The 21,615-nt window shown below is 45.4% G+C and overlaps 2 non-coding genes across 2 annotated transcripts; one reads left to right on the forward strand and one right to left on the reverse strand.

Moving 5' to 3' along the window:
* Positions 1-273: 273 nt before the first annotated feature.
* On the reverse strand, positions 274-355 carry trnas-cga (transfer RNA serine (anticodon CGA)). Its single transcript has one exon. It is a non-coding gene; the product is annotated as a tRNA-Ser (tRNA).
* Positions 356-18,292: 17,937 nt separating this feature from the next.
* Positions 18,293-18,364, forward strand: trnag-ucc (transfer RNA glycine (anticodon UCC)). Its single transcript has one exon. It is a non-coding gene; the product is annotated as a tRNA-Gly (tRNA).
* The last annotated feature ends 3,251 nt before the right edge of the window (positions 18,365-21,615 follow it).

Below are 21,615 nucleotides of genomic sequence, written 5' to 3' on the forward strand. Positions count from 1 at the left end.
GCAAAAATAAATTTGAAGCTTTGTTATCATCGATTTTCACAATTCTGGTGCCCGGTGAAGTTAATATGAACGTGACTGAGGTTGTGAAACTATCCTGACAAATAAGAAAATTCAGAGCGAAAGCAGAATGAGAAAAAGGAAGGATCTTCTGTCATGACACAGACATTTAATCCGAATACATTGAATGAACAAGAACTTCAAATTGATACTTAGACTGACATCGTGTTCTGCAAACAGATTGCTCCAAACGGAGTAAAGATTTCAGATCATAGCCGCTGCGAGTAGGATTCGAACCTACGCGGGGAAACCCCATTGGATTTCGAGTCCAACGCCTTAACCACTCGGCCATTGCAGCTGACCGCTCGCTTGTCGAAAGCATTGTAAAATGCACTCCAGGTATTCCAGTAATGCAATGAACGGTGTCCCAGTCTTTACCTGGGAAGGGTAGAATTAACATGGAAAGAGACCATGAGATTTGGGGCAATGCCTTGAGCTGCACGAAAATCTCACCTTCCATAACGCACTGTTCTACTTTTGTGTCACAATATCAGTTGCAAAGGAAATATGCGATAAATTGATGTTTTTTGAATGGACCAGTACATAACTTCCCAGTCTCGGTCAAAATTAAAGTAATGGAATCGAAGAATCTTACAACACAGAAAGAGACCTGCGCAGACCGAGTGGTCACGTGATGACTGGGTTATCAGGAAGTTCCACCAGATTTCTGTGTGAAGTGACCGCAGCAGGTCTACCACATGGACTCAACGTTAAATTCCTCGACGTCAGACGCCGTTTCCATCCGCTGCAAAGAGGAAGCTGATGTTTTCACCCTGTCAATAATCACTGTCAATATTTCCATTTCAGTTCTGTTTTTGATGATACCCTTTTTCCCAGATCACAGAAAATACACGGACATGGTCATTTTCGATGTCGCAAAAGTCCTTCACATTGAGAGCCGTGAAGATTCATGGAGCATCATCCTCAAATTTAGCTGCTCACGGGCATGTGTCACATCCTCTGCCTGTTCGGCATTCACATAGAGTCAGTGATCCTCACCAAGTGAATCAACTCAACCCCGGCTCAATAAGAACTGCAGACAAACAAAGGGTGCGTCATAGCACCAATTTTCTTTTCCATTTTCCTCACTACAATATTGTACCTGTCACCCAGCAACTTCCCGACAGGCCTGGAGATAATCAAAGGAACGACAGGAAATTGTTCAAACTACAATCGTTTTCATTAGAAAGTCAAACACTATCTTCAGACATTGAGCTCCAGGCTGGAGGCAAAGTTTGTGTGGGTGTTCAATCAGAATCTCAGAATCAAGCAGATTCAGCACGGCTTTATGAAGGGAACGTCATGGACGACAGATTAATTGGAATTCTTTGCGGCGTTAATCACCAGGATAAATAAAGGAGACCCAAAAGGTGTAATTTACTTGGATATCCAATAACGCGTTCGACAAGATGCCACACATAAGTTAACTTAATGAGATAAGAGACCATGGTTTTCTGGCTAATATATTCGGACGGTCTCCTTGGATTTTATTTTGTATATTGTCACGTTCTCCAAGGTACAGTGATATGTATTCTTCTGCGAGCAGCTCAACAGATCATTAAGTACATGAAAAGGAAAGGAAATAAAAGAAAATACATAATAGGGCAACACATGTTACACAATGTAACTCCATAACACCGGCATCGGGTGAAGCATACAGGGGTGTAGTGTTCATGTGGTCAGTCCATAAGAGGATCGTTTAGGAGTCCGCTAACAGCGGGGAAGAAGCTGTTCATGCGTTATCTCAAACTTCGGTATCTCCTGCCCATTGGAAGAAGTTGGAACAGTGAGTAAGCCGGGTGGGAGGCGTCTTTGATTGTGCTGCCCGCTTTCCCCAGGCAGCAGAAGGTGTAGATGGAGTCAATGGAGGGGAGGCAGGTTCGTGTTATGGACTGGGCGGTGTTTACGACTCTCTGAATTTTCTTGCGGTCATGACCGAGCAGTTGCCATAACAGGCTGTGATGCAGCCAGATAGATTGCTTTCAATGGTGCATCTGTAAAAGTGGGTAAGAGATAATGTGGACATGCCGAATTTCCTTAGTTCCCTGAGGACTGGATAATATCCCAAACTTGTATCCTGCTATTGTCACCTTGCTCCACCACCTTGTTCTCTTCACAAAACATCAGGAATCTCAGACCAAATCTTCAGACATTTGATTCTCTCTTCAACCAACATCTTGTCCCTGATTAAGTCCACCTTGGGAAGAGGGGCTTGACATTCCGAGATCCCCTGCAGACAGCCGGCTGCTGTTGATGGATCAAAAGAGGCCTAACCCCTGAAAGAAAGCCTCTCTCACAGTCCTGTGAGCATGTCTCCATTAGACGGCGCAGTCACAACCTGCAGAATACCTAACGGCACAGAGGTCCCACTTTCGATCCCGGCCCTGGGTCACTGTCCGTGTGGAGTTTGCATATTCGCCCCATATTTGTGTGCGTTTCATCCCCACAACCCAAAGATGTGCAGGGCAGGTGGATTGCCCCTTAATTGGAAAAATGAATTGGGTACTCTAAATTTACATTGAAACAAAACACTGAATAGACCCTCTGGGAGCTGGACTCAAATCAAATGGGGAATATCCGATGAATTTCTGGTCGAAAGATTTAACAACTGGATAACGTCAGCTGACATAAGCAATTGTGTTAAAATCCCTGTTGATATTCTACAGGAAAGGGAAGGAGAATTTGCAAAAGACAGATATCCCGCTGTTATGGAGGAAGTTCTCATTCTTACACATGGTCAAAGGGAATAAGGCTCGGCTGAGATTTGAATTTAGATTTTTCTTTAGGGAACAGACACTTTAACGTACTAAACTACAGTGTGTGAGTATGTTGAGCTAATCACAAGGGAATGCTGGAAATACTGTACTGATCTGTAGTATCTGTGAAAAGAGAAATAGTTACCATTTCAGATCCTGACCTTTCATTGGAACGACCTGTTCCTCTCTCCACAGAAGCTGCCGGATCAGCTGAATATTTGCAGCATTTTCTGTCTTTGTTTCGGGTTTGCAGCATCCACAGTATTTTGGTTTTGGGCCTAAGGACAATGAGTTGTCCTTCCTGCTCTGAGGGTTATTGCAGGTCTCTCTGGATGTGATTATCGCTGATTATCCATCTCTGGGATCTTTATGAATCATTGAACGATTTATCGTGAGCTAGTCCCATTTACTGCATTCAGGAGCAGCATTCCCTATCAGTGAGCAGGTCACACTCGTTGCAGCCCCCTGCTGCCTGTGACCAGCAACAAAAGCAATTGCAGAGACAGACTTAGATTATCATCATGGGACAAATAACAAAAATAATAATCGCTTATTATCACAAGTCGGATTCATTGAAGTTACTGTGAAGTCGACACATTCCGGCACCTGTTCGGGGAGGCCAGAATGGGAATTGAATCCGCGCTGCTGACTTTGTTTTGCAGAACAAGCCAGCTGTTTCGACTACTGTGCTAACCCGGTCCCTCAATACAAAGCCCGAGAGACAGGATCAGAGGGAAGGTTGTTTTTCTGCAGTGTGGACTTCACTCCAGAACAATGAGAAAAGCAGAACATGAGAGTTGAATGTGGTAAAGAGACGTTTCTTCACACAAAAGGTAACGGAAATTAGGAACTCGCGCCGAACAAGCCAGTGAGACTCAGAGTCAATAATATAGTTTTGAATATTTCACATATTTTTAACCAGCTCTGGTCTGATTGTTTCTGAAATCCTGTAAGGGAGCTGGAGTGAAGATGCAGCCGAGCCCTAATTCAATTTAAATAAAGCGTGGAACAGTCTCGAGGGGCTGAATGGCCAGCACAGTTTGTTTGTTCCTGGGAATACAACAGAATATCAAGAGAAACAGTTGAAAACACACATTGCATTTCATTCATAGAGTCATAGAACCATACAGCACAGAAAAGGCCCTTCGGCCCATCACGTCTGTGCTGCTCAAAAACAACCACCTAACCATTCTCATCCCATTTTCCAGAACTTGGCCCAAAGCATTGTGTGCCCTGGGATGGGCAAGGTAGGGGAACTGGCAGCGTGGGTTGGTACCTGGGACTTCGATGTTGTGGCCATTTCGGAGACATGGATAGAGCAGGGACAGGAATGGATGTTGCAGGTTCCGGTGTTTAGGTGTTTTAGTAAGCTCAGAGAAGGAGGCAAAAGAGGGGGAGGTGTGGCGCTGCTAGTCAAGAGCAGTATTACGGTGGCGGAGAGGATGCTAGATGGGGACTCTTCTTCCGAGGTAGTATTGGCTGAAGTTAGAAACAGGAAAGGAGAGGTCACCCTGTTGGGAGTTTTTTTATAGGCCTCCTAATAGTTCTAGGGATGTAGAGGAAAGGATGGCGAAGATGATTCTGGATATGAGCGAAAGTAACAGGGTAGTTATTATGGGAGACTTTAACTTTCCAAATATTGACTGGAAAAGATATAGTTCGAGTACAATAGATGGGTCGTTTTTTGTACAGTGTGTGCAGGAGGGTTTCCTGAAACAATATGTTGACAGGCCAACAAGAGGCGAGGCCACGTTGGATTTGGTTTTGGGTAATGAACCAGGCCAGGTGTTGGATTTGGAGGTAGGAGAGCACTTTGGGGACAGTGACCACAATTCGGTGACGTTTACGTTAATGATGGAAAGGGATAAGTATACACCGCAGGGCAAGAGTTATAGCTGGGGGAAGGGCAATTATGATGCCATTAGACGTGACTTGGGGGGGATAAGGTGGAGAAGTAGGCTGCAAGTGTTGGGCACACTGGATAAGTGGGGCTTGTTCAAGGATCAGCTACTGCGTGTTCTTGATAAGTATGTACCGGTCAGACAGGGAGGAAGGCGTCGAGCGAGGGAACCGTGGTTTACCAGGGAAGTGGAATCTCTTGTTAAGAGGAAGAAGGAGGCCTATGTGAAGATGAAGTGTGAAGTTTCGGTTGGGGCGATGGATAGTTACAAGGTAGCGAGGAAGGATCTAAAGAGAGAGCTAAGACGAGCAAGGAGGGGACATGAGAAGTATTTGGCAGGAAGGATCAAGGAAAACCCAAAAGCTTTCTATAGGTATGTCAGGAATAAGCGAATGACTAGGGAAAGAGTAGGACCAGTCAAGGACAGGGATGGGAAATTGTGTGTGGAGTCTGAAGAGATAGGCGAGATACTAAATGAATATTTTTCGTCAGTATTCACTCAGGAAAAAGATAATGTTGTGGAGGAGAATGCTGAGCCCCAGGCTAATAGAATAGATGGCATTGAGGTACGTAGGGAAGAGGTGTTGGCAATTCTGGACAGGCTGAAAATAGATAAGTCCCCGGGACCTGATGGGATTTATCCTAGGATTCTATGGGAGGCCAGGGAAGAGATTGCTGGACCTTTGGCTTTGATTTTTATGTCATCATTGGCTACAGGAATAGTGCCAGAGGACTGGAGGACAGCAAATGTGGTCCCTTTGTTCAAAAAGGGGAGCAGAGACAACCCCGGCAACTATAGACCGGTGAGCCTCACGTCTGTAGTGGGTAAAGTCTTGGAGGGGATTATAAGGGACAAGATTTATAATCATCTAGATAGGAATGATATGATCAGGGATAGTCAGCATGGCTTTGTGAAGGGTAGGTCATGCCTCACAAACCTTATTGAGTTCTTTGAGAAGGTGACTGAACAGGTAGACGAGGGTAGAGCAGTTGATGTGGTGTATATGGATTTCAGCAAAGCGTTTGATAAGGTTCCCCACGGTAGGCTATTGCAAAAAATACGGAGGCTGGGGATTGAGGGTGATTTAGAGATGTGGATCAGAAATTGGCTAGCTGAAAGAAGACAGAGGGTGGTGGTTGATGGGAAATGTTCAGAATGGAGTACAGTCACAAGTGGAGTACCACAAGGATCTGTTCTGGGGCCGTTGCTGTTTGTCATTTTTATCAATGACCTAGAGGAAGGCACAGAAGGGTGGGTGAGTAAATTTGCAGATGATACTAAAGTCGGTGGTGTTGTCGATAGTGTGGAAGGATGTAGCAGGTTACAGAGGGATATAGATAAGCTTCAGAGCTGGGCTGAGAGGTGGCAAATTGAGTTTAATGTAGAGAAGTGTGAGGTGATTCACTTTGGAAGGAATAACAGGAATGCGGAATATTTGGCTAATGGTAAAGTTCTTGAAAGTGTGGCTGAGCAGAGGGATCTAGGTGTCCATGTACATAGATCCCTGAAAGTTGCCACCCAGGTTGATAGGGTTGTGAAGAAGGCCTATGGAGTGTTGGCCTTTATTGGTAGAGGGATTGAGTTCCGGAGTCGAGAGGTCATGTTGCAGCTGTACAGAACTCTGGTCCGGCCGCATTTGGAGTATTGCGTACAGTTCTGGTCACCGCATTATAGGAAGGACGTGGAGGCTTTGGAGCGGGTGCAGAGGAGATTTACCAGGATGTTGCCTGGTATGGAGGGAAAATCTTATGAGGAAAGGCTGACGGACTTGAGGTTGTTTTCGTTGGAGAGAAGAAGGCTAAGAGGAGACTTAATAGAGGCATACAAAATGATCAGGGGGTTGGATAGGGTGGACAGTGAGAGCCTTCTCCCGCGGATGGAAATGGCTGGCACGAGGGGACATAACTTTAAACTGAGGGGTAATAGATATAGGACAGAGGTCAGAGGTAGGTTCTTTACGCAAAGAGTAGTGAGGCCGTGGAATGCCCTACCTGCTTCAGTAGTGAACTCGCCAACATTGAGGGCATTTAAAAGTTTATTGGATAAACATATGGATGATAATGGCATAGTGTAGGTTAGATGGCTTTTGTTTCGGTGCAACATCGTGGGCCGAAGGGCCTGTACTGCGCTGTATTGTTCTATGTTCTATGTTCTATGTTCTATGGCAAGTGCACATCTAAATACTTCAATATTATGAGGGTCTTTGCTCTACCATCCTTTCAGGCAGCGGCAAAACATGTTTTCACAATAAAATATTTCACAACAAACACTGCAATCAGAATCTGAAAAGGGAGAGAGGTCATCTGGCAGGAATGATCAAGGAAAACCCAAAAGCTTTCTATAGGTATGTCAGGAATAAGCGAATGACTAGGGAAAGAGTAGGACCAGTCAAGGACAGGGATGGGAAATTGTGTGTGGAGTCTGAAGAGATAGGCGAGATACTAAATGAATATTTTTCGTCAGTATTCACTCAGGAAAAAGATAATGTTGTGGAGGAGAATGCTGAGCCCCAGGCTAATAGAATAGATGGCATTGAGGTACGTAGGGAAGAGGTGTTGGCAATTCTGGACAGGCTGAAAATAGATAAGTCCCCGGGACCTGATGGGATTTATCCTAGGATTCTCTGGGAGGCCAGGGAAGAGATTGCTGGACCTTTGGCTTTGATTTTTATGTCATCATTGGCTACACGAATAGTGCCAGAGGACTGGAGGACAGCAAATGTGGTCCCTTTGTTCAAAAAGGGGAGCAGAGACAACCCCGGCAACAATAGACCGGTGAGCCTCACGTCTGTAGTGGGTAAAGTCTTGGAGGGGATTATAAGAGACAAGATTTATAATCATCTAGATAGGAATAATATGATCAGGGATAGTCAGCATGGCTTTGTGAAGGGTAGGTCATGTCTCACAAACCTTATTGAGTTCTTTGAGAAGGTGACTGAACAGGTAGACGAGGGTAGAGCAGTTGATGTAGTGTATATGGATTTCAGCAAAGCGTTTGATAAGGTTCCCCACGGTAGGCTATTGCAAAAAATACGGAGGCTGGGGATTGAGGGTGATGTAGAGATGTGGATCAGAAATTGGCTAGCTGAAAGAAGACAGAGGGTGGTGGTTGATGGGATATGTTCGGAATGGAGTACAGTCACAAGTGGAGTACCACAAGGATCTGTTCTGGGGCCGTTGCTGTTTGTCATTTTTATCAATGACCTAGAGGAAGGCGCAGAAGGGTGGGTGAGTAAATTTGCAGACGATACTAAAGTCGGTGGTGTTGTCGATAGTGTGGAAGGATGTAGCAGGATACAGAGGGGTATAGATAAGCTGCAGAGCTGGGCTGAGAGGTGGCAAATGGAGTTTAATGTAGAGAAGTGTGAGGTGATTCACTTTGGAAGGAATAACAGGAATGCGGAATATTTGGCTAATGGTAAAGTTCTTGAAAGTGTGGATGAGCAGAGGGATCTAGGTGTCCATGTACATAGATCCCTGAAAGTTGCCACCCAGGTTGATAGGGTTGTGAAGAAGGCCTATGGAGTGTTGGCCTTTATTGGTAGAGGGATTGAGTTCCGGAGTCGGGAGGTCATGGTGCAGCTGTACAGAACTCTGGTACGGCCGCATTTGGAGTATTGCGTACAGTTCTGGTCACCGCATTATAGGAAGGACGTGGAGGCTTTGGAGCGGGTGCAGAGGAGATTTACCAGGATGTTGCCTGGTATGGAGGGAAAATCTTATGAGGAAAGGCTGATGGACTTGAGGTTGTTTTCGTTGGAGAGAAGAAGGTTAAGAGGAGACTTAATAGAGGCATACAAAATGATCAGGGGGTTGGATAGGGTGGACAGTGAGAGCCTTCTCCCGCGGATGGATATGGCTGGCACGAGGGGACATAACTTTAAACTGAGGGGTAATAGATATAGGACAGAGGTCAGAGGTAGGTTCTTTACGCAAAGAGTAGTGAGGCCGTGGAATGCCCTACCTGCTACAGTAGTGAACTCGCCAACATTGAGGGCATTTAAAAGTTTATTGGATAAACATATGGATGATAATGGCATAGTGTAGGTTAGATGGTTTTTGTTTCGGTGCAACATCGTGGGCCGAAGGGCCTGTACTGCGCTGTATTGTTCTATGTTCTATATGTTCTATCTTGTCCTCTGTGCCCCTATTAATAAAGCAGAGGATACCGTCTGCTTTATTAACGGCTCTTGCAACCTTTTCTACCTGCTTCAATGATTTATACACTTGTCCATCCATTTCCCGCTGTTCCTGCACACACTTTTGGAATTATATCCTTTATTTTATATTGCCTTCTTGTGTTCTTCGTACAGAAATTAATCACTTCATTTCTTGTCTGCCACATGTTCTCCTGTTGCACCAACAAGTCTATGTCCTTTCAGTGTTCGACGGTGTTCAGAATTCCCGGAACTCTTTTCACAACCACAGGCCGGCCCAAAACATTTCACACAATAATGTTCTCTTGAAATGTACTCTTTGAACTGTGCAAATTGCTGAACTTTTGAACTGCCTGTTGGACAACATCGGAAATTCCCATGTGGGGATGGGCGGTTACTGCAAGTGTGGCTCTATGGCGCAACGAATAGCGCGTTGGACTTCTGGTTGCTGTCGTGGTGAGACGTTCATTGGTTGTGGGTTCGATTCCCATGAGAGTCACGTTTTAAATAATGTTTTACGAAATCAGTCACGGGTTGATCAATGTTCCCAGAGGACTGCCGCCCGGAACTTCCTTCCAGAAAGGTTCCTCCAGTCACTCCCCCACTTTCTCATCAGAACAACGTCACAGAAGAAACCACACCACCTTCACAGAACGACCATTCAGCAGGAAAGTAAAATATGTGAACTATGCTGACCCGAATCAGTCTGCTCAAACGTGAGTTCTTGTTGAAAGAAAAATTGAGGAAGTGAATAGTTGACTGGCAACCGCAGGGCAGTAATGTCGTAGCTCTTGGTTTAAGGAGCAGAGTGCTGCAGCGGAATGATGGGCCATTACCCCGAGTACGAAGAATCGAGGGTATTCCCTGCTATTTACAATCGCCCTCACAAGAAAGCAAACAGAAACAACGTTCCTGTTTGCTTTACAGCAAAAACCTATCAGAATCCTGCTTGCAGTCGCATCCGACAGTTGTCCCAGGAATGAAGCAGACAGTATTACAATATTGTAAAGGTAAAAAATGGGGAACCACAGAGAAAATGCTGTAAAAAGGGATGGGTGAGTAAATTTGCAGATGACACTAAAGTCGGTGGAGTTGTGGATAGTGCGGAAGGATGTTACAAGTTACAGAGGGACCATAAGACCATAAGACATAGGAGCGGAAGTAAGGCCATTCGGCCCATCGAGTCCACTCCACCATTCAATCATGGCTGATTTCAACTCCATTTACCCGCTCTCTCTCCATAGCCCTTAATTCCTCGAGAAATCAAGAATTTATCAACTTCTGTCTTAAAGACACTCAACGTCCCGGCCTCCACCGCCCTCTGTGGCAATGAATTCCACAGACCCACCACTCTCTGGCTGAAGAAATTTCTCCTAATCTCTGTTCTAAAGTGACTCCCTTTTATTCTAAGGCTGTGCCCCCGGGTCCTAGTCTCCCCTGCTAATGGAAACTACTTCCCTACGTCCACCCTATCTAAGCCATTCATTATCTTGTAAGTTTCTATTAGATCTCCCCTCAACCTCCTAAGCTCCAATTAATATAATCCCAGGATCCTCAGACGTTCATCGTATGTTAGGCCTACCATTCTTGGGATCATCCGTGTGAATCTCCGCTGGACCCGCTCCAGTGCCAGTATGTCCTTCCTGAGATGTGGGGCCCAAAATTGCTCACAGTGTTCTAAATGGGGCCTAACTAATGCTTTATAAAGCTTCAGAAGTACATCCCTGCTTTTATATTCTAAGCCTCTTGAGATAAATGACAACATTGCATTTGCTTTCTTAATTACGGACTCAACCTGCAAGTTTACCTTTAGAGTATCGTGGACTAGGACTCCCAAGTCCCTTTCCACTTCAGCATTATGAATTTTGTCACCGTTTAGAAAATAGTCCATGCCTCTATTCTGTTTTCCAAAGTGCAAGACCTCGCACTTGCCCACGTTGAATTTGATCAGCTATTTCTTGGACCACTCTCCTAAACTGTCTAAATCTTTCTGCAGCCTCCCCACCTCCTCCATACTACCTGCCCCTCCACCTATCTTTGTATCATCGGCAAACTTAGTCAGAATGCCCCCAGTCCCATCCTCTAGATCGTTAATATATAAAGAGAACAGCTGTGGTCCCAACACTGAACCCTGCGGGACACCACTCGTCACTGGTTGCCATTCCGAAAAAGAACCTTTTATCCCAACTCTCTGCCTTGTGCCTGACAGCCAATCGTCAATCCATGTTAGTACCTTGCCTCGAATACCATGGGCCCTTATTTTACTCAGCAGTCTCCCGTGAGGCACCTTATCAAAGGCCTTTTGGAAGTCAAGATAGAGAACATCCATTGGCTCTCCTTGGTCTAACCTATTTGTTATCTCTTCAAAGAACTCTAACACGTTTGTCAGGCACGACCTCCACTTACTAAATCCATGCTGACTTGTCCTTATCCGACCCTGCACTTCCAAGAATTTAGAAATCTCATCCTTAACAATGGATTCTAGAATCTTGCCAACAACCGAGGTTAGGCTAATTGGCCTATAATTTTCCATCTTTTTCCTTGTTCCCTTCTTGAACAGGGGGGTTACAACAGCGATTTTCCAATCCTCTGGGACTTTCCCTGACTCCAGTTACTTTTGAAAGATCATAACTAATGCCGCCACTATTTCTTCAGCTATCTCCTTTAGAACTCTAGGATGTAGCCCATCTGGGCCCGGAGATTTATCAATTTTTAGACCTCTTAGTTTCTCTCGCAATTTCTCCTTTGTGATGGTTACCATATTCAACTCTGCCCCCTGACTCTCCTGAATTGTTGGGATATTGCTCATGTCTTCTACTGTGAAGACTGACGCAAAGTACTTATTTAGTTCCTCAGCTATTTCCTTGTCTCCCATCACCAGATTACCAGCGTCATTTTGGAGCGGCCCAATGTCTACTTTTGCCACCCGTTTGTTTTAATGTATTTAAAGAAACGTTTACTATCATTCCTAATGTTACTGGCTAGCCTACCTTCATATTTGATCCTCTCTTTCTTTATTTTTCTCTTTGTTATCCTTTGTTTGTTTTTGTAGCCTTCCCAATCTTCTGACTTCCCACTACTCTTTGCCACATTATAGGCTTTCTCTTTTGCTTTGATGCATTCCCTAACTTCCTTTGTCAGCCATGGCTGCCTAATCCCCCCCCCACCCCCCCTCTGATAACCTTTCTTTTCTTTAGGATGAACCTCTGTACTGTGTCCTCTATTACTCCCAGAAACTCCTGTTATTGCTGTTCTACTGTCTTTCCCACTAGGCTCTGCTCCCAGTCGATTTTAGTCAGTTCCTCCCTCATGCCCCTGTAGTTAGCTTTTTTTAACTGTAACACCTTTACATGTACATAGATGACTGCAGCTCTGGGCGGAGAGGTTGCAAATGGAGTTTAATGCAGAAAAGTGTAAGGTGATTCATTTTGGAAGGAATAACAGGAAGACAGAGTACTGGGCTAATGGTAAGATTCTTGGCAGTGTGGATGAGCAGAGAGATCTCGGTGTCCATGTACATAGATCACTGAAAGTTGCCACTCAGGTTGAGAGGGTTGTTAAGAAGGCGTACGGTGTGTTAGTTTTTATTGGTAGAGGGATTGAGTTTCGGAGCCATGAGGTCATGTTGCAGCTGAACAAAACTCTGGTGCGGCTGCATTTAGAGTACTGCGTGCAATTCTGGTCACCGCTTTATAGGAAGGATGTGGAAGCATTGGAAAGGGTACACAGGAGATTTACCAGAATGTTGACTGGTATGGAGGGAAGATCTTATGAGGAAAGGCTGAGGGACTTGAGGCTGTTTTCGTTCGAGAGAAGAAGGTTAAGAGGTGACTTAATTGAGGCATACAAGATGATCAGAGGATTGGATAGGGTGGACAGTGAGAGCCTTTTTCCTCGGATGGTGATGTCTAGCACGAGGGGACATAGCTTTAAATTCAGGGGAGATTGATATAAGACAGACGTCAGAGGTAGGTTCTTTACTCAGAGAGTAGTAAGCGTGTGGAATGCCCTGCCTGCAACAGCATTGGACTCGCCAACACTAAGGGTATTCAAATGGTCATTGGATAGACATACGGACGATAAGGGAATAGTGTAAATGGGCTTTAGAGTGGTTTCACTGGTCGGCGCAACATCGAGGGCTGAAGGGCTGTACTGCGCTCTAATGTTCTATGTTCTATGTTCTAAATCTCAGCTGCTTTGGCAGCATCTATGGGGAGAGAAAAGAGCTAACGTTTGGAGTCCAGGTGACACTTTGTCAAAGCTGGACACGAAACATGATCCAGTAGTACCACACAGAGGGGCAATATAGATATATAACGATAACCAGTAATACGTCACAAGGGAGCAATAAAGAAATAAAACATTATCGAGGAATAAGTCACAATAGAAACTGAGTGCCCAGCTTCCCCTCTCGGACGGATGCGGACAATCCAACCAGCCAGACAATATGCAACAAGGGAAGAAGGATTTTACCCGGAGTCCTGGGATCATTATTAATTCCTCAACCAGAGTCACTGAACAGGCTATCCAGTCATTCACTGGGCTTTTACCTGTGGGATCATTCTGTGCGAATTTAAGAAGGAATGTCTTGTGCTGAGATCGCCGCTTCCCCATTGAATGGGAGGCATTTGATCTTCGTGGGTTGAACATTTTGCTGGAGAAATGTAACCTCGTGGAGGAAAAGTCAATATCAGGAGGCGGATTCGGATCCACGCCACCAGAGAAGACTGTGACCTTCGACCGCTCGGCCATCCTGACGCGTTGTGGCAAAAGATATGCTCCGTGCAGAAATCGATTTAAATTCCACCTTCATCGTCATTTCATTTCAAACTAGATGTACTTTTACGATTTTTGAACCCCAGCCAGAGGCCTGTATCTGAGTGCCATCCTATTCCGAGCCGCTGGTGGTTAAGGAGCTTCTCATTGCTGCAGTCATCAGTTTGCCCCAATCAACAAGGTCCGAATTCCCGCTCTACCTGTTCCTCACACGAAGGTATTGAGAGTCTAAGATCTAAGCGGCGTGAAGGATCCAATAGGAAAGTTGCATCCTGGCGACTGGAATCTCTCTCCACAGCTGATTTCACAGACAAGTAGCCGAAGGCGCCCTCCAGTGTCCAAACAGGAGAAATTCCATCCAGTAGATGCGGCAGCAGATGATTCTGGGAGAAGTCAACTGAGTCACCACGACTGTACTGTGGGTAGCTGAAAAACAGGTGTCAAGGAGCGGATCAGACTGAAAGCAAAACTTTGATACTAATAAAGGTATAGTCAGAAGTACAGCTGGGTGACACCAAACTGTTGGCTTTTCGTATGAGTGAACGTATAAATAGCAGAGAATGGTTTCAATCCATCGACCTCTGGGATATGGGCCCAGCACGCTTCCGCTGCGCCACTCTGCACCTCGTTGAATGCCTCAGGGCTTGGACTTGAGGCAAAGTTTAAAGAAATTAGTAACAGGTTGATCAATATTCCCAGAGAGGTGAAACTGCCGCCACGAACTTCCTTCCATGAAGGTGTTTCCAGTCACTCCCCACTTCCGCATCAGAACTACGTCACAGAAGAAATCACATCCCCTTCACAGAACAACCATTCAGCACGAAAGTAAAATATCTGAACGATGCTGACCAGAGTCAGTGTGCTCAAACGCGTGTTCTTGGTGAAAGAAAAAATGAGAAAGTGAATAGTTGTGTGGCTACCGCAGGGCAGTAATGTTGTAGCGCCTGGTTTAAGGAGCAGAGTGCCGCAGCGGAAGCGTGCTGGGCCATTAGACCGAGGTCGAGGAATCGAGGCCATTCTCTGCAGTTACATTCACACTGACAAAAACGTAAACATAGCGCACGTTTCTGTTAACTTTGCAACAAATACCTATCAGAATCTTGCTTGCAGTCTCATCCCGACATTTGTCCCAGGAATTAAGGAGACAGCATTACAACACTGTAAAGTTCACAAACAAAGATCCACAGAGAACATGATGTAAAATCTCCAAGCAGGAGGAAGTTGATCCAGCATTGACCCTTTGTCAGTGCTGGACTCGAAGCGCTTTCCAGTAGTACCCCACAGAGGGGCAATATAGATATACAACGATTTTCAGTAATACCTCACAGGGGGCCAATAAGGAAATACATCTTTATCGAGCAATGAATCACAATAGAAACCGAGTCCCCAACTTCCCCTCTTGGACGGATGTGAACACTCCAACCAGCCAGACATTTTCCCACAAGAGAAGACGATTTTTCCCCGGAGTCGAGGAATCAATATTTATTCCTCAATCAGAGTTTATGTGCAGATTATGCAGTCATTAACTGGGCTTTTGCCTGTTGCGTCATGCTGTGCGAATGTAAGCAGGAATCTCATGTCCTGAGGTCACCACTTCCCCATTGAATGGGAGGTACTGGATCTTCCTTGAGTTGAACATTTTGCAGGAGAAATGTAATCTCTTGGAGGAAAACTCAATCTCTGGAATGGTATCCGAAGCCACGCCTCCAGAGGTGACGGCGACCTTAACGCAGCACCTTAGATCGCTCGGCCATCCTGACACTTTGCGGCCGAAGAATTTCTCCGTGCACAAATCGATTTAAATTCTATCTTCATCGTCATTTGATTTGAAACTAAATGTTCTTTTACTATTTTTGTACCATAGCCAGAGTCCTGTATCTGAGTGCCATGCATCTCCAAGCCGCAGCGGTTTAAGGAGCATTTTATCGCTGCATTGATCAGTTTGCTCCAATCAACAAGGACCGAATTCCTGCTCTACCTGTTCCTCCCACGAAGGCATTGAGAGTCAAAGATCTGAGCAACGTGTGGTATCCAATTGGACAGTTGAAACCTGGCGACTGGAATCTCTCTCCACAGCTGCTCCTGATGCTGATTTTACAGACGAGTAGACGGAGAACCCCTCCAGTGTCCAACCAGGAGGAATTTCATCCAGCAGATGCTGCAGAAGATCATTCTGGGAGAAGTCAACTGAGTCACCTTGACTGTACTGTGGGTAGCTGAAGAACAGGTGTCAAGGAGCGGATCGGACTGAAAGCAAAACTTTGATACTAATAAACAAAACGGCAGATGTGCTGCTGGGTGACAGCGACTTGTTTGCTTTTGGTGTGAGTGAGAATACACTGGGCCCAGCACGCTTCCGCTGCGCCACTCTCCTCGTGGTTGAGTCTGTCTGTGATCGGACTTGAGGCAAAGTTTGATGAAATCAGTAACAGGTTGATCAATGTTCCCAGAGAGGTGAAACTGCCGCCACGAACTTCCTCCTGTGAAGGTGATTCCAGTCACTCCCACTTTCCCATCAGAACAACGGCACAGAAGAAATCACAGATCCTTCACAGACCAACCATTCAGCACGAAACTAAAATATCTGAACGATGCTGACCAGAGTCAGTGTGCTCAAACGTGTGTTCTTGGTGAAAGAAAAAATGAGGGAGTGCATAGTTGTCTGGCTACCGCAGGGCAGTAATGCCGTAGCTCCTGGTTTAAGGAGCAGAGGACCGCAGCGGAACCGTGCTGGGCCATTAGCCCTAGTTCGAGGTTGTTCTCTGCTGTATACATTCTCACTCACACCAAAAGTAAACATAACGCACGTTCCTGTTGGCTTTGCAGCAAATACCTATCATCCCGACATTTGTCCCAGGAATGAAGGAGACAGCATTACAACATAGGGAACCACGGAGAAAATGCTGTAAAATCTCAACAGGTTAGGCATGTCCTGAGACCTAGGATTTCCCTTGAATGGGAGGTATTAGATCTTCCCAGGTTTGAAAATCTTGCTCGAGAAATGTAACCTCGTGGAACACAAGTCCATATCAGGAGTGGAATTCGAACCCAGAGCACCAGAGTAGGCTTCGACTTTAACACAGCGCCTTTGGCCGCCCAACCATCAGAACACGTTGCGATAGAAGATACAAATCGATTTAAATTATATCTTCAACGCCATTTCATTTCAAGTTAGATCTGCTTTTCCCATTTATTTATTTTTAAAATAAATTTAGAGCACCTAATTCATTTTTTCCAACTAAGCGGCAATTTAGCGTGTTCAATCCACCTACTTGGCACATCTTTGGGTGATAGAACATAGAAAATAGAACATAGAACAATACAGCGCAGTACAGGCCCTTCGGCCCACGATGTTGCACCGAAACAAAAGCCATCTAACCTACACTATACCATTATCATCCATATGTTTATCCAATAAATTTTTAAATGCCCTCAATGTTGGCGAGTTCACTACTGTAGCTGGTAGGGCATTCCACGGCCTCACTACTCTTTGCGTAAAGAACCTACCTCTGACCTCTGTCCTATATCTATTACCCCTCAGTTTAAAGTTATGTCCCCTCGTGCCAGCCATTTCCATCCGCGGGAGAAGGCTCTCACTGTCCACCCTATCCAACCCCCTAATCATTTTGTATGCCTCTATTAAGTCTCCTCTTAACCTTCTTCTCTCCAACGAAAACAACCTCAAGTCCATCAGCCTTTCCTCATAAGATTTTCCCTCCATACCAGGCAACATCCTGGTAAATCTCCTCTGCACCCGCTCCAAAGCCTCCACGTCCTTCCTATAATGCGGTGACCAGAACTGTACGCAATACTCCAAATGCCAACACACCAACACGGGGCGAATGTGTAAGCTCTACGCGGACAACTACCCAGAACAGGATCGAACTTGGGACCTCGGCGCAGTGACGCTTTTCCTATTTCTCAACCCCCACCAGAGTCCTGTATCTGAGTGCCACCCTTCTCCAAGCCGCAGGGCATAAAGGAGCTGCTCAAAGCTGCATTGGTCAGTTTTCACCAATCAGCAAGGAGCGAATTCCCACTCTACCTGTTCCTCACACCAAGGTATTGAGAGTCTAAGATCTGAGCGACGTGACGCATCCAAATGGAGCGTTGCAACCTGGCGACTGAAATCTCTCTCCACAGCTGCTTCCGGTGCTACTTTCACATACTAGTAGCCGAAGAACCCCTCCAGTGTCCAAACAGGAGGGAGTTCATCCAGTAGAATCGTCAGAAGAGAATTATGGGAGAAGTCAATCCGATCACCTCGACTGCACTGTGGGTAGCCGAAGAACTGGTGGCAATGAGCGGTTAAGCCCCAAACACGTCTGCCTCCATTCCTCCCTTGAATCCAACTCGATGCAATCTGGCCTGACAAACTGGAAAGGATTGTCACATCAGTGATTGCAGATCGATCGTGGAAAACTGAATTCCACTTCCGAAAAATGTGTGGATGAAAAATCGAAGAGGACGGGATTCGAACCCACGTGTACACAGCACAAAAGGTAAACAGTCCATCGCTTTAATCACTCAGCCACTTCGTCCCACAGGTTCAGACGCCAATACGTCTCAATTTGTTTTGCATCCATGAACTGATGGAAATTATCTGCCTCGTTCGTTTCAAACTGGTGTTCAACGATGGAAATGAAGCGATGGTGGTATAGTGGTGAGCACAGTTGCCTTCCAAGCAGTTGATTCGGGTTCGATTCCCGGCCATCGCAGTAATTGCTAGCGCGGATGTCTTGACATCGTGAGTTTCAAACTGAGAAAAACTGGTCAACAGTTTCTCACTTGAATGTATGTGTAATTATCTAACTGAGGTATATCAGATGCCAAAAGGTCCGGAAAGGTAGACATGGAGCTGATGCCTCCTCTTGTGGCGCATTCTAAAACGAGAGGTCATGACCTTAGAATAAAAGATCGCAAATTAAAAAAGAGTGGAGGTGAAACTACTTCTCGCAAAGGGTGTGAGTCTGTGGAATTCGGTACCCCAGAGTGTGTTGGATGCAGGGAGACTGAGTAAATTTCATGAGGTGTTAGAGAGATTTTTATTGGTGAGGAGTTGAAGGGTTGTGGAGAACGGGCCAGACGGTGGAGTTGAGGCCAGGATGGGATCAGCCAAGATCACATGAAATGTGTTAGGCTCACGAAGCTAAATTGCCGACTCCAGCTCCGAAGTCTTGTTTTCCAGAGAGGATGTGTTCTGGCTAAAGCGCAATCGACCTCTTCATCTGAAACATTGTCGGTAGCAGATGAGGAACATATCAGCACGATAGAATGGCGGGGCAGACTCGATGTGTCTAATGGCTTAATTCGGCTCCTGATATTTTATGAACGTAACTTTTGCGCGACTTCGTGAGTTTCAAACTGAGGGGCAGAAACAGTTTCCAAATCAGAATTTATGCGCAATTAGAGCAGTGAGTTAAATAAGTAACTTTCTCACCTATTTGTAATGTGATTTCAACATGAATAGTGTTCGACTATTAACCACCCCCAAGCCCTTAAACAAAAGCTAAACATCACAGCATTTTTACTTTATGCTCGTGACATGGACCAAACAGAGACACAGCAGACACGTTTCAGCCGAGGATGGGATTCGAACCCACGTGCGCAGAGCGTAAAGGATTATTGTGCAACCCCTTAACCACGTGGTACAACTACTTTACTTCATGAAACATTAATGTCCGATTTTCTCACAGACAAGCAGCCGACGCACTCCTCCAGTGGACAAACAGAATGAAATTAATCCAGGAGAGGTAGCAGAATGTAATTGTGGGAGAAGTCAACCCGGTCACCTCGACGAGACTGGGTAGCCGAAGGAGAACTGGTGTCAATGAGCTGTTCAGCCCCAAACACGTCTGCCTCCGTTCCTCCCTCCTCTAACCCAACTGGATGCATTCTGGCCTGACAACTTGTAATAGACTGTCACATCAGTGATTGTGGATCCACCTTGGAAAAATGAGTCACATTTCGCGGAAACAGTGGATACAATTTCGAGGAGTATGGGATTCGAACCCACGTGTGCAGAGCACAATAGATTATCAGTCGATCACCTTTACCGCGGCCCACAAGCGCGCAAGTTAATGTATCTTCACTCGTTTTGCATCCATGAACAGATGGAAAGTATCGGCCTCCATCTATTCCACCTGGTGTTCAAATTTGGAAATGCAGCGATGGTGGCACAGCTTTCTTCCAAGCAGTTGTACCGGGTTCGGATCCCGGCCATCGCAGTAATAGTTGTATCGGATGATTTTGCGCGACACCATGAGTTTCAAACTGAGGAAGACTGGCCATAGTCTCACTCAGAATCTATGCGCAATTATCTAATTGAGGGGTATAAGATGCCAAAAGGTATGGATAAAGTAGACGGGGGGCTGATGCTTCCTCTTATGGGGCATTCTAAAACGAGAGGTCATAGTTTTAGAATAAGAGATTGCAAATTTAAAAAAGATTTGAGGAAAAACTACTTCTCCCAAAGGGTTGTGATTCTGTGGAATTCGTTACCCCAGGGTGCGTTGCATACAGGGAGAGTGAGTAAAGTTAAGGAGGGGTTAGAGAGATGTTTATTGGTAATGAGTTGATGGGTTATGGACAACGGGCAGGATGGTGGAGTTGAGGCCAGGATGGCATAAGCCAGGATCACATGGAAGGTGTTAGGCTCAGTAGGCTAAATTGCCTACTCCCGCTCCGAAGACGTGTGTTCTCGGGAGGAGGTGCTCTGGCTGATATTGCAATCGACCACTTCATCTGTAACTTTGTAGGTAGCAGATGAGGAACAACTCAGCCATGATAGAATGGCGTGCAGACTCGATCGGTCTAATGGCTTAATTCTGCTCCTATAACTTATGAACTTATCTTTTGAGCGACTTTGTGAGTTTCAAATTGAGAGGAAGAAGCAATTTCGAACTCAGGATTTATGCGCAATTAGGGCAGGGAGTGAAATAAGTAACTTTCTCACCTTTTTATAACGTGGTATCAACATGGACAGTGTTGGACGAATTCACCACCCTCCAAGCCCTTGAACAAATGCTAAAAATCACAGCATTTTTACTTTTTGCTCATGAAGTGGACCAAACAGAGACACAACAGACACATTACAGACGAGGATGGGATTTCATTCCACGTGTGTAGAGTACAATGGATTATTGTGCATCTCATTAACCACATGATACAACTCCTTTACTTTATTGAATTTTAATACGCGATCTTCTTACAGGCAAGTAGCTAAAGAACCCCTCCCGTCTACAAACAGGAGGAGGTTCATCCTGGAGAGCTGGCTGAAGAGAATTAGTGGAGAAGTCATCCCGGTAACCTCAACTGTACTGTGGGTAGCCGAAGAACTGGTGTCAAGGAGCGGTTCCACTGACAACGTATCCACCGGCACATATAGTGACGAAGACTGACAGGTTCAGATTGTCTCTTTCACTCTCACTCATTACCTGAGAGTGACAGGAATCCCCCATTTACAAACGGGACCAGAGAAGGGCAGAGCGAATGCACCTCACTCCCACATACAACATGTTGCCGGATTCAACACAACCAAAATATAAGAAAAGATCATCACCAAATATTATGTTCTCATAAATCCCACCGTCCCAAGTTCAATATAATATAAACAATTGTTATCAGTTGTGTGTCACTCTGACCTGCGAACTTCGTTCCACCAGAGTGTGCTGACATCTATTGGCCACGACACAGAACCGCAACAGAGCGGGGGAGATTCACATGAACTGTCGGTGTTGCAGAAACAGGTCAACATGAAGAACCGGTGATAGAATGTGATCGGCAGGACTGAGAGGTGTTAGAAGTAAGTAAAAGTTAAACAATCTATATTCATGTATTTCCCAATGGAGGTGGTAGAATTTGGAAGTGTTTATCTTGAGGATCAATTAAGACGAATAGCAGAAATGTTTTTAAGTGAAATCTGGACGAGTACAGGAGTGAGAATGGATTTCAGAGACAAACAAATAAT

This window comes from Scyliorhinus torazame, chromosome 24 (genome assembly GCF_047496885.1).
Source record: "Scyliorhinus torazame isolate Kashiwa2021f chromosome 24, sScyTor2.1, whole genome shotgun sequence".
Lineage (NCBI taxonomy): Eukaryota > Metazoa > Chordata > Chondrichthyes > Carcharhiniformes > Scyliorhinidae > Scyliorhinus > Scyliorhinus torazame.